At 49.1% G+C, this 13,807-nt stretch overlaps 1 long non-coding RNA gene across 2 annotated transcripts; it reads left to right on the top strand.

Moving 5' to 3' along the window:
* The first annotated feature begins 1,530 nt into the window (after positions 1-1,530).
* On the top strand, positions 1,531-10,071 carry LOC120407180. Of its 2 annotated transcripts, none has more exons than XR_005599825.1 (3): positions 1,531-1,612; positions 6,588-6,906; positions 9,350-10,071. It is a non-coding gene; the product is annotated as an uncharacterized LOC120407180 (long non-coding RNA). The 2 variants fall into 2 exon arrangements; XR_005599826.1 differs by having other exon boundaries at positions 6,588-6,756.
* The last annotated feature ends 3,736 nt before the right edge of the window (positions 10,072-13,807 follow it).

Here is a 13,807-nt window from a genome sequence, read left to right on the forward strand (position 1 = left end):
CTTTAGTCATCCTGGGCACTTCTGCCCAGTTCAGTTGAATCTTCCCAAGCCAAGACCTACCCATTAAGGCTGGGTAGTTATCTCTCACCACAAACAGTGGCAATTTAGCAGCCTGTCCATTGAACTCCACCTTAACATCAATAGTGCCCAACATGGGCACAGCTTCTCCCGTATACATCGTCAGAACAGTTTTTGTTGCCTTAAGCGGAAGATGCTGTAGCTTTTCTTTATACACAGTCTCGGAGACCAGCGAGACGGCTGCACCGGTGTCCAGTTCCATGCGTATAGCTTTGCCATCCAACTACGGGGTTACCCAGTATTCATGTGAGCCCATTGCCAAAGACAAAACATGCAGTGGCACTTCCTCTTGCGATGAGGTGTCACCTTGATCATCCTGGGTCTGCTCTAGGGTATGAAAGGTTCCTCTTTTTGTCGGCCAGACCACAGGCCTCTTTTTCTTTTGTTTACAGGCACACTCAATGTGTCCCTTTTTGCCACACTGTCGACACACCAGGTCCTTACACCAGCATTCTGATGCCTGGTGACCCGGCTTACCACAGTGGTAACATTCTTGACTCTGCACAGTTTTGTGGGTCGGTTCTTGTGACACTTTTTGCACCCTAGGGGATGCACCGATGTATTGCGCCTCCCTTGTAGCCAGTTCCATGGAGACAGCAATATCAACAGCCTTCTGTAAGGTAAGCTGAGCCTCTGTCAGTAGGCGCTTCCGTATAGCTTCACTGTAGAGGCCACACACTAACCTGTCACACGGGGCATCATTTAACATCTCCTTAAATTCACAGTGTTCTGCTAGCTTTTTTAAAATTGCTACAAATTGTACAACTGTTTCATCTTCCTTTTGGTCTCTTTTGTGGAACCTATATCTTTCAGCAATTACCAGTGGTTTTGGGGAAAAATGGAACCCCAGGATTTCCACAATGTCACTGTAAGATTTAGTCGCTGGCTTAACAGGGTGTAGTAAGCTGCGTAGCAGGGAGTAGGTTTTAGCCCCTACAACACTTAAGAATATTGGCACCTTCTTCGCTTCTGTAATGTCATTTGCAATAACAAAAAGCTCAAAACGCTCAGTATACACATGCCACTGCTCTATAGTCTCATCAAAAGGTTCCAGTGGCCTGGTCAGAGTAGCCATGATTTTTAGTTTCACTTTCACAGTCAGTGCAAACAAGCAGCTTTTTTGTTTGTTTGTTCTTTACCTTGACTTCTACTTCCTTCTGTTACTGGAGCAGCACCGGAATCCCATCCTCGTCGCCACTTGTTATATCCTTGGGGGCAGCCGGTTTAGGAAGAAATCACTTGAGGCCAGACAGCAGACAGCTAACAAAACTACCATTTTATTTACAGACACAGAGCTCACCCAACCAGCTGAAACAGGCTGGGCTATCCCCTAATAATCTAACTCAGTTGCCATAGGAACAAAAACCATGACAACCAAATACACAACAGTTGACTCCGTTGGAATAAAAAAAAGTTACTGTGTGAAAAGAGTGGCAAAGAGTCCTGTGGCACCTTATAGACTAACAGACGTATTGCTGCTCTTACAGATCCAGATTAACATGGCTACCACTCTGATGTGTGAAAAGAGGATCAGGTCTGTTATTTGTAGTGAAATAGTTGTAGGCATCAGCATATTGCAAAATCAGGGTTTTTACTCACTCAGGTCTAGAAGCAGTGCTGGGGGACGGAAGGCAATTATTTTTCACAATCTTTTTTTTTTAAAGTGGAAAAAAATTACGTCTCTCAAAATAAATCTGAAGAAGTGAGCTGTAGCTCACAAAAGCTCATGCTGAAATAAATTTGTTAGTCTCTAAGGTGCCACAAGTACTCCTGTTCTTTTTGTGGATACAGACTAACACGGCTGCTACTCTGAAACCTGTCAGGTTTTTTGGTAAAAGTTTACATTTTCAAAATCTTTTCTTTTTTAAGGAAACTCAAAATGTTTACTGAAAAATATTGGGTTTCCATTTTATTTTGTTTTTTCGAAAAAAAAGAAAAAAAAAGAAACACAGAAAGAAAAAAAAAAAATTCAACCAAACCAAAAATCTCCCAGAAATTTCAGTTTGAGCAAAAATGTTTTGACCAAAAATTATTGAGCTGCTCTTTGCAGTAGTGGTAGTAATAGGACTTACTTTTAGGGCAGGTCTACACTAAGGGCGGGGTCGAACTAGGGTATGCAAGTTCAGCTACGTGAATAGCGTAGCTGAATTCGAAGTATCCTAGTTCGAACTACTCACCCGTCCAGACGCCGCGGAATCGAAGTCCGCGGCTCCAAGGTCGACTCTGCCACCGCCTTTTGCAGTGGTGGAGTACCGGAGTCGACCGCGGCGCTTCCGGAGTTCGAACTATCGCGTCCAGATTAGACGCGATAGTTCGAACTCCGAGAAGTCGAACTCACCACGTCGACCCGGCTGGTAAGTGTAGACTAGCCCTTAGAAGAGAAAACCCAGCGAGGGGGGTAGGTCTCAGAGCCCAGGCTTCAGAACCCGGGAAGGGGATGAGTAGCACAAGGTTGAGACAGCTAACCCAGGCTCTGAGACTTCCTGCTCTGGGGTTGGTGTGTGTTCACACGCAGTGTAGACATAACTTAAGGCTCACACACCTTATGAGTGATCTGGATCTAGGTGCAATAAAGGCTGGGCCCATTAGTGGCAGGTTTGCATCATTTGAACTCCAAACCCAAAGTAAAATTCAGCTGGGGCAAGCGACTATCAATGTGTGCCAACGACAGCTGCCCAGAGGAATACAATGCTGAGAAGACCTCAAAGACGAAGAAGTAGGACTGTGACTTCTCTGTCATACAGGCCGGCAATGAGCTCCATGTATGTTGACTATCTGCATGAAGCCCCATGAAAGTCAGTGTGGTTAAATTAATCTATGAAGTTCTTTGCAGAATCGTTTTCAGGATGAGGTTCTAATATTTTGATTCTAAGAAAAAAGAAGTTACTCGGGGCGGGGATGCTGTTCTGCACTATTTTAAAAAATGAAAAATTACATTCAGGACTTTGTTCAGAAGTGATATTATACACCAGGAAGCTCAATCAATATGAAAAATAGACAATTCCTATTTACTTTCTCCTGTTTAGTTCTATTGCTGTTATATGTCTGAGCATTACAATTGACAACAGCTGATTGGCCAAAAAGTTACGTGTCTGCTGTGAAAGGTTTCATTTTGTTTGAAACTTTTCATCGAACTTTCCAGTTTTTCAACAAAATGAAATGAATATAGTGTTTCACCAATTTGTTTTTCAAGGTTTCCCACCCCACCCTCTCTTTTTTTTCTGGCTCCCTTCCCAAGGAGAAGGAGGAGGAGAAAAAAAAACAAACAAAAAAATTGCCAAACTGTTTTTGAAAACAGAAATGAAACAAAATATTTCTACTTGAAACAAAGTGAAAGAAACATTGCTGCTTCGGTTCACTGACCCAGGAAGTATAAAAGGAAATGAAAAATTCTCAAACACATTTTTTTGTTTTTGCTTGGGTGGGGGAGACTTTGACAAAGACATTCCATCCAGTTCTACTATCAATTAACTGTTTAGAAAACGACTAGAAAATACTGACAAAGCAAAGCTCATAAACCTCAATGGGGAATCTGACTGCTGAAAAAGGTGGTCATAAGGCAGCCCTATCTGCAGGGGCGGCTCCAGGCCTCAGCACGCCAACCACGTGCTTGGGGCGGCAAGGCACGGGGGGCGCTCTGCCGGCGCCGCGAGGGCAGCAGGCAGGCTGCCTTTGGTGGCATGCCTGTGGCAGGTCCACTGGTCCCGCGGCTTCAGTGGACCTCCCGCAGGTGTCCCTGCGGAGGTTCCGCTGGTCCCGTGGCTTCAGCAGTGCCTGCGGGAGGTCCACCGAAGCCGTGGGACCAGCAGACCCTCCGCAGGCAAGCCGCCGTGCTTGGGGCGGCAAAATGCCTAGAGCCGCCCCTGCCTATCTGCAGCAAGCTGCGGCATAGCAGGCATACTTGCCTCAGTTTCCCCTTTCAGTGGTTCCCAATAACTCCACTTCAGACTCTCCTGCTTAAATAATCCCCCTCCTTGGAGCTGGGTATTACCAAAACATAGCTCAGATAATCCCCAGACAGTCCATTTCCTCACACCCCGTGTGGATAGTCCTGAAAACACTAACTACAGCCCTGGCATCTCACAGCCCAGCTCTCAGCCTTCAGCCTGCTACAGCTCTCTGGGTTAGGAAGATCAGCAGGCTACCCTGCCCGTTTTCCTGCTAACTCCTCCCTCTCTCCGGGCAGAGGCTGCAGACAGTTTCCTGCTCTTTGCAGGAACCAGCTCCTGACTCCCAGGCAGCTCACCCCTCTCCTTTTTCCTCACTGACCCTCAACTGGCTCTCTCCTCTCTAGGGCCCAGCTGCCTGCTCTCTTTTAAGCCCCATGGGTGTGGGCTGATGAGCCACCAGATGCACTGGCCCTGACGTATTGTAGGGTGTGTCTACACTGCATTGTAAACCCGGGTCTGCAGGACTGGGGCTTGTGGACTCGGTGTTTCCAAGCCCACACCTCTTGAGCATCCACACTTTGCTGTAAACCCAGGTTTACAGCTGCTGGACCCGGATCTCTAGTGGATGCCATCTAGTGCATCCATACTGCACTGTGCAGACCTTCTGACTCAGGTCGGTGACATGAGCTGCATCCTTGTAGAAAAGGACAGGCAGGGCTGGTTCTAGGCTTTTTGCCCCCCCAAGCGCCCCCCACCTCAGTCCTGGCCTCTCCCCCCACCACCAGTGCCCTCCCCCACCCGCCCCCCCAGCCACCCCAGCCCTGGGCTCCTCCCACCTCAAACATGACCTCCTCATTCACCACAGCAATCCCCGTTTACACTTGCAGTGGGGAACAAACCGTTTCTCCTATTTTTATTTCACATTAGTTATAAATCTCCCCCCCATCCCCCACAACCCCATCTTTAGTGCTGCAAATGCACATGGAAGGCATAGGGACTAACCCTCAAACCTTGAAAGGGATGGGGATCGAGGAAAGAGGGTTCAGGCAGAGGAGCGGGTGTGGGGGTGCTTGGGGGCTCTACACTGGCAGAGAAGCAGGCTGTGCAGGAGGAGGGGGGGATCAGGAGGGTTGTGGGAGAAGAGGTGCAGGGGAAGAGGGAGGTGCGAGAGGAGAGGGCTGGGGAGGGTACAGGGAGAGGGTACAAGGGGATAGGTGCGGGTGAAGGGAGAGTACAAGGGGAAGGGGTGTGGCTAGGAGCGATGTGGGGAGGTACGAGTGGAGGGGCTGCGAGCAGGATGTGGGGTGCAAGGCCTGAGAGGGACAGGCGCTGACAGCTGCTTCCCCAGCCCCGTGCAGGCAGAGCCGAGAGGATGGACACTGACCCCCAGGTGCCCGAGCCGCGGGGGTCCCCCGCCGGGGCAGTATCCCCGGCTGCCCCGCTCAGAGCCGGGCTCTGCCTCTCCCCGCCCCTGGCGCTGTGGAGGCCCGGGGCAAGTAGCGCGGGGCTGAGGCAGGGGAGGTGTGCGGCAGGCTGGGTCCGGGGACAGCTCCCTGGCAGCTCGGGCTGCCCAGCCACTCGCCCTATCAGCGCACGAGCCAGGATCTGTGCCCCCTGCCCAGCCCGGCGGCGCCCTGCACAGCCCACTTGGGCGGGGAAACGCCGCGCCGCCCTGGGGAGACTCAGAGCAGCAGCGGTGGTAGCAGCAGGACCCCGTCTCTCTCCCTGCATCCCGGGCCCCACTTCCCTCCCTCCCCGTCTCCTCCCACACTCCGGGAGCCCCTCTCGCCACCGCAGCCCGGGCTCAGCTCCAGGGGACAATGCTCTGGCTCTCCCGCGGCAGGGCTCTGGCCAGGGCCGGCTCCAGGGCTGCCCAGAGGATTCAGGGGGCCTGGAGCAAAGCAATTTCGGGGCCCCTTCCATAAAAAAAGTTGCAATACTATAGAATACTGTATTCTCGTGGGGGCCCCTGTGGTGCCCAGGGCCTGGGGCAAATTGCCCCATTCCCCCTCCCCCACCAGGGCGGCCCTGGCCAGCTCCTGGCTTTTTCCCGCCCCAAGCCAAAAAGAGGCTGGAGTGCTGCCCCTTGGAAAGTGCCGCCCCAAGCACATGCTTGGAGCACTGGTGCCTAGAGCTGGCCCTGAGGACAGGGCTTAGACCTGAGTCACAGTGGCTCTGTGCTGCTGCCTCATTCCCACAGCTGGGTCCTAGGACCCAGGTCTTGAGCGCTTGCTGCCCCGAGTCGGACTGACTTGTGTGTGGATGGAACGGGGGTCTGGGATTAGTGTGCAGTGTAGACACACTCCTAAAGGGCCAGGGTCACTCTGTGACAAAGCCAATATCAGACAAAGATTGAAAAGCATATTTCAGATACTATGTGTAACCCCCACACCTCCTGGGTGTGGTGTCTGTCCCATCTCGTGGCACCGAGACCGCTTAGCAAGAGAGATTACTGAGTCTGCTCTGCAGCCTTAGCTACTGGCCAGTTGGCTTTTAGCTCATGCACTAAACTCCAGAAGCCCCAGGTTAAATCCCATCCCCCCTGACGCTGACCGGGGTCTGTCAGTGTCACATATATGTGAAGTTCTACCTTATCTCTCTCCCTACATCGGCCAGCAGGTTCGTCTCCCAGGGCTGGATTCCGATACCAAAAATTCCCATGGAAAGAGAACAGCATTGGCAAAGATGTGGAGTTTTGACACTTAGCGCCGGACGTGCTCAACTGGAAATATGTTTGAGTTTGATTAAATGGCAGAATATAAACTCAGTGGAAGCAGCAAGAGCCAAGGTTTGTGCCACACCCGTAGAAGGGAAACTCCACCTGCTCCTATGCACGGTCTGCAGGGCCTCACCAAACTAACAGGGAATTGGTCATTATGTTCCTTCCTCTCCGGCACCATTATTCCCTGCTGCACTGGAGACATAGCAGAGTTTGGAGGTGAGAAGCCCTATTTTCAAACCTACAATACACACACAAAGAGATCGGTGCCCCTGAGCAATGATTTTACTTTGAGGCTATGTCTACATTGCACAGTTAACTTGGGTGATGGCCATGTAGGTCTGAGCACCTGGGTTAGCCTAGCCCAGGTGTGAGTAGCCCACCCCCATTGCTGCACTGAGTGTGTCTGGTGGCACAGCCCACGGCCCTTTGGGCTGACATGCTCTAGGATTCTTTCCCAGCCAGTTGTGGGAGAACTTGACTGTCCTTTGGAAGGAACTGTGGGAAGGCACTGGAGGACTATTGGCCCTCAGATGATGCAGCCTGCATCCTCACTGCAAAATGGTTGGCTTCCAGCCTGAGTTAAATTGGACATCTAGTTCTAACCTTTACCCTTGCTAGCCTGAGCTTAAAGCACCTCCAAATGCAGGGCACAGGTTTTTTCTGAGTGGATGGTAGAGGAGTTAAGGATAAATCCTGGGTCAGTGCCTGGGTTAACTGTGCAGTGGAGACATGTCCGTAGGGTGAGATTGTCAATGCTCTGATTCAGCTGCATAGAGTAGTAAGGCAGAGTAATTCCCCTATCTAGCCCTCCTCGGATTGTGACTCCAGCCCAAGAGAGGACAGCTGGGGGTTTCTCACACGGGCTGCTCAAAACAACGAGAATTATTTTCAACAAAAATCAAAACAAAAAAGATTCATTTCATTAAAAATCAGTGGTGGGATCGTCCAATCCCCCAATGAAGTGATTCAAAACTAAAAAAAAATAATTCCGATTGAAGCATTTCCGTCTCCCTTCAAACTGAAATGATCATTGAGAGTTTATGGTTATTTCTCTCCCCCCCCCCCTTTCAAAATACAGAGAGAAAGGGTGGGGGGGAAGGGACAGAAAATGGGGGTGGCCGATGCCAAAATGAAAAATTTCATCCATTAAAAACATTGAAATAGTAGAAGGTTGAGTAAAAAAGTATGTATCACTTGAAAATCCATTTTTTAAAATGATGTGTTTTTTAACCAGGCTGGCTGCTTCTCTGATACTCCCCCTGTAGTGAGCAAGAGGCTGAGGAGGGGTGGAAAGGGGCAGGGACTGTGGGGACCCCTGGGTCCACCCACTCTGACCGGAGCCCCTGGCCAAACACATACGCCACTAGGGGATGCAAAAGGGGATGCAGCAAAAGCCCCCCGCCCCGAGCAAAGAAGGTTGTGGGGTTTAGGTGAATCCAGGGACATAAATGGGGTTGAGGATGGAGACAGAATGTGGGTGCAGAGACAGAACTTGTGGCAGCAATGAGACAAGATGTGTTGGTATTAGGGCCAGCTAGGAGAATAGAGGGGGGAAGGGGCACAGGTAAGGATGGAACTAGGGATGCAGCTGACTCTGGGGAGGGTTGGGAGAGAAACTGCAGGAAGGGACTGGGAGGAGCAATACTCTGTGACAGATCTTTGTGTTGGGGTGGGGGTGCACAGCTAAACCCCAGCCCTGTGGAATGAGCAGCAGATTACATCCAACATGAACCCACAGATCTCGGAGAAGCAGCCAGAGGCCAGGGTTCTCTATGCAGAGATCCAGACTGGGATTTTCAAAGGAGCCTAAGGGAGCTGGGTACCCAAACCGCGTTGACCATAGGCACCTAATTCCCTTAGGCAGCTTTGAAAACCCAAACCCCAATCTCACCATAACAGCTCCTGGCAGCACTGTCCAACCTGGCTCCCTTGGGGATTCCCTGCCAGGGACCGCCCACCAGCAGCTGCCTGTGGCCCCTGTAGGAAGGGGTTCCACAGCATGGATCCAATTCTTTACTCTGCTCCATTTCGGTTCTCATATTGCTCCCTTCACCCTGGTATGTGAGCACCACTGAGCCTGGAGCTGTCTCCCCTTTCACATGGACCCCCTGCTGGCTGCTGTGGGTGTGGGACAGTATCCATAACACAGCCAACCCTGCATCCTTATAACATGGGCCCCAGATGCTTTACAGCTTTCCAGGATGGGCAGGGGTAGGAGACTACTATACAGGTGAGTGAACCCACCCCCAACAGCCAGAAATCTTCAGCAGAGCATACCCTAGTGGTAAGATCAACCTCAGAGTATTGTAGTGTGCTATATCCTACTGATTATTGCTCCCCTACATAACCGTGCTTTCAATGACAGTCTAATGGATTATATTAGTATGTGGGCCAGATCCCCACCTTTCCGTACGTCGGCACAGCTTCATTAAAGTCAGTGGGCCAAAGCCCCAGCTGGTCCAAATCACCATAGACACCAATTTATCTGCACCAATTTAAACCAGCTAAACATCCAGTTTAAGGTGTTTGTGTGTTTTTCTTACAGCGTTGGGTACAGGCTAAAAAAATATTTACAACCTGAACAGCATTTTTATAACTATTAAGAGACCATTGTCCTTAAAAGTAATGTGTTATTTTTCCTATTGTGATTCATCCTCAGGCTCTCAACTGTTCTTCTTGCCAAGCGGATCAAACTAAAAGTTAGAGAACGAAATGTTGTGCTTTGTAGCAAAATGGCATTTCTTGGAGTGTCCAGGAGAGAGCATGCACAGCTCAGAGACTGGAGTGACTGCAAACGCTGCGGGAAGGAAGATACCCTACCACAGCGAAGAAGAAAGCTTGTCATGGAAATGATTCATTTCCTTGGGTTGCTCCTCAGCTAAGTCAGCTGTGATGGAAGGGACTGGCGGTTGCTATTATTCCAGTGAGTCAGGCTCGTTCAGTTCAGGAAAGGCAAGCTCATTTGAAAAGCCTAACTCTATGAATTTATTTTCCAACCAAAGCCAACTAAACCCTGTGCTCCAATCTTTAGCGTAGCACAAAAAGGAAGAAGGCAGCTAATCTAATCACAGAATGTGCCCCACCCCGACAAAAAGAAAATGAAATTAGGGAAAGTGCTCTGCATAACACGGTGGTGATTTATAGCACACTGTACTCTCTGTGTTAGTGGGGTGTGGGATGCCTCTCCTACCCCAGGAGAATATTTTAAGAGTTAATGGAAAAAGAAAGGAGTCCTGCACAGAGAGAAGATGACCTCTGCAAACTCAAGAGCAGGGCATGGGCTATAGGAAGCATGGCTCATTCTTGCCAGTGGTGCTTACAGAACAGCACTTCCTGCCATGTAAAGAAATTCCTCCTCTGTGCCTCATGGCCAAGGTGATAAATGACAGCGCACATGTTTATTCTGCCTCACTTTCTGACCTGGACACTGGCTTTTTGTTCACAAATAACACTCTCTTGTTAAGGGTAGCCCTTGAACGTAGGCCTTCCCTATAGCAGGAGTTAAAGGTGTGACATTATCTAACTGGATAAACTCTGGTCAAAGCGATTGGACTTTAGCAGGCACTGTACTGGGGGCAGCTATTCGCACATGCTAAAGTACAATCGCTGTGTCTTAACTAGAGATTTAGAAGGAGTTAATGAGCTCAAGACAGATAATACCATCTAACAAACCACATTTAAATCCTAGTCTAGACAAAATCTGGGGCTTGACTCCCCAGGAAAAAAGGCATATTCTTAACTCGAGTTAGCTAACCCAGGATAAAATCCTCTTGAAGACAAGGCCAGAGTAGTTTTCATTCAAGTTAGCAGGCTGAGGTAGGTAGCTTTAACTCTACCTGCCAGCTCATATGCAAACTACACACTACTAAGGTTTTACTTCCAGTTAGCTAATTGGAGTTAAGGACAGACCTTGTTTCCTAATGAAGAAACACCCTAAAGGTATGTCTATGCTTCAGCTGAGAGTGACCCTCCTCGCCAGGGTAGACACACTCACCCTAGCACGCTAGAAATAGCAATGTGGATATTGTGGCTTGGGTGGCAGCTCAGGCGCCTAGGCACAGCTGTCAACTTTCACGCGGTAAATAAGCCCCCTGACTTTCACAATAAGCCAAAAATCAAGCTAATCCCATTTCAAAACAAGGCCAATCCCTAAGAACTCCAACACTCTATGTGACTAGGTCCCCCCTGGTGTGCAGTCTGGGGCTGTGGTGGGCCCACTGTGCATCCCTGAATCTTTCCCTCCATTGCCCCTGCTTGCCCTTTGCCCCTGTTTGCCAGGAGATGATAAAAAAAAAAAAAAAGCAGCAGCAGCAGCAACAAGCTACAAGCCAAAAACTAGCCAACAAGCAACTCACAAGCCAATTAAGCCAAAACCAAGCCCAATTTCTGTGTTTTTTCTGTGGATTTGGCATGTCTCCTCCCAGGTTCCTACCATGAACACTCTCCCCATTGTGCTATTGTGAGGTGCTGTGCCAATAGGAGAGGACCGGATGGTATTCACCCAAGAGTTCATAAGGAACTCAGAGCTGAAATTGCAGCACTGTGTATGGTGTGTAAGCTATTGCTGAAACAAGCTTCTGTACCAGATGAGTGGATGGAAGCTAACGTTACACCAATTTTTATAAAGGGCTCAGAGGAGATCCTGGCAATTACAAGCCATTAAGCCTAACTTCAGTACCTGGAAAACTGGTAGAAACTAGAGTAAAGAACAGAATTATCAGGCATGTAGATAAACATGATTTGTTGGGGGAAAGAGTCAACATGGCATTTGTAAAAGGAAGTTGTGCCTCACAAATCTATCAGAATTTTCTGAGCATGTCAACAGACAGGAACAAGAGTGATCCAGTCAATATAGTGTACTTGGATTTTCAGAAAAAAACATTGACAAGGTCCCTCACTAAAGGCTCTTCAGGAAATTAAGTAGTCATGGGTAGGGCTCTGGATCTGTCACAGAGGTCGCAGAAGTCAAGGATTCTGTGATTGTCTGCGACCTCTGTGACTTCAGCAGGGGCCAGTGTGGCTGGCCCCAGGGCTGCCCAAGCAGCTGGTTCCGGGGCCAGCTGCTCAAGTGGCCCCCAGGACAGCCACAATGGGTACTGCTGGAGTGGCCCCAGGAAGAACCACAGCAGCCACTGCTCCGGTAGCCTCCGGCAGCAGTCCTGGGGTGGCCGGAGCAGTGGCAGTCTGCGGTCCCTGGGCAGCCGGCTGGAGCAGTCGCAGTCCACGGCCCCAGGCAGCCGTCCCTGGGCAGCCAGCTGGAGCAGTCGCAGTCCACGGCCCCAGGCAGCCGTCCCTGGGCAGCCAGCTGGAGCAGTCGCAGTCCATGGCCAGCCAGCTGGAGCAGTCGCAGTCTGCTGGACCCAGCAGTGGTTCCCGGGCAGCCACCCGGAGAAGCTATAGTCCACTGGCCCTGGTAGTTGTACCTGGGCAGCCAGCCAGAGCAGCCGTGTTCCACGGCCCCTAGCAGCTGGTGCCACTGGTCCCAGGCACCCCCCCCCACCACCAGCAGCTGTCCCTGGTCTCCCTTCCCAGCACCCTCCCCCAAGATTTAATCACAGGTATTTTTAATATAAGTCATGCACAGGTCACGTGTTTATTGCCCATGACCTGCCCATGAGTTTTACTAAAAATATCCATGACTAAATCTTAGCCTTAATCATGGGCAAGAAGAAGGTTCCTCTCATGGATCAGTAACTTTTTAAAGGGTAGGACGAAATGGTCTATTTTCAGACTGGAGATAGCACTGTCCCCAAGGATCTGTACTGGGACTGGTGCTGTTCAACACATTCATGATCTGGAAAAGGGAGCAAACAGTAAAGTGGCAAAGTTTGCAGACAATACAAAATTATTCCAGATAGGTAAGTGCAAAGCTGACTGCGAAGGGTTACAAAAGCATCTCACCAAACCCTGAGGCTGGACAAGTAAATGGCAGATGAAATTCAACAGTGATATGTGCAAAATAATGCACATTGGAAAAAAACCATGGGTTCTAAATGAGCTGTTCCCACTCAAGAGGGAGATCTTGGGGTCACTGTGGGTAGTTCTCTGAAAACGTAGCTCAATGCGCAGCAGCAGTCAAAAAGGCTAATGGAATGTTAGAAATGGTTAGGAAAGGGGCACAAAATAAGACAGAAAATATCAAAATGCCGCTATATAAATCCATGGTGCACCCACACCTTGAATACTGGATCCAGTTTTGGTCTCTCCATCTCAAAAAGGATATCGGGGAACTGGAAAAGGTTCAGAGAAGGGCAACAAAGATGAACCAGGAAATGGAACAGCTTCCATACAAGAAGAGACTAAAAAGATTACGACTGCTGAGCTTAGAAAAGAGATAGGGTGGTGGTGGGGGAGGTCTATACAATCATGAATGGTACGGAAAAAATGGAGAAGTGTTGTTGACCCTTTCCCACCATACAAAAGCCTGCAGTCACCCAATGAAATTAATACACAGCAGGATTAATACAAACAAGAGGAATTACTTTGCCATACGATGCAAAATTTGCCTGTAGAACTCATTGCCATGGGATGTTTGGAAAGCCAAAAGTATAAACATTTTTCAAAGTCTGGCCCATCATGCCTGGTGGTGAGGTTTTATATTATTCCTGTCAGTGCTCAGTTTCTGTCCAAGTGTTCAGTGCATGATAGTAAAAGGGGGCTTGAGAACATACTGTAAGCTAACCTCCCTCCCACCATTTTCCATCCTTCTAATTTCCACAAGTCAGTTAATCTGGCCCTACCTTGATTTTTAACCCCGTCATGTGAAGTCACAAAAGCTTCCTTCAGAATTGTCCTATTTAGCAACATCCAAATGCTCTGCAGTACACCCAATAAGAGAGATGTTACTTAATCAGCTCCATGTCACTTAATCATTTCTCTTGCTTCAAAGTACCAATTTTGTGTGCAGACATAATAGAGGTTTGCATGATTGCTGGCTTGATGGGAAATCACGGTCTGTCTAAAAGATGTAAGCATTGCTTGACATGTCTAATAAAAGAAGCAGATTTGGGCTAAATTTTTCCTTTAAAAGCATCTCAAACAAAACACTGCTGTATCAGCCCACAAAACTCAGTGGTGAAGCATGAAACAATAATTATATGTTTCCACAAGCAGCAGC

The sequence above is a fragment of the Mauremys reevesii genome, linkage group 5, assembly GCF_016161935.1.
Source record: "Mauremys reevesii isolate NIE-2019 linkage group 5, ASM1616193v1, whole genome shotgun sequence".
NCBI classification, from domain to species: domain Eukaryota; kingdom Metazoa; phylum Chordata; order Testudines; family Geoemydidae; genus Mauremys; species Mauremys reevesii.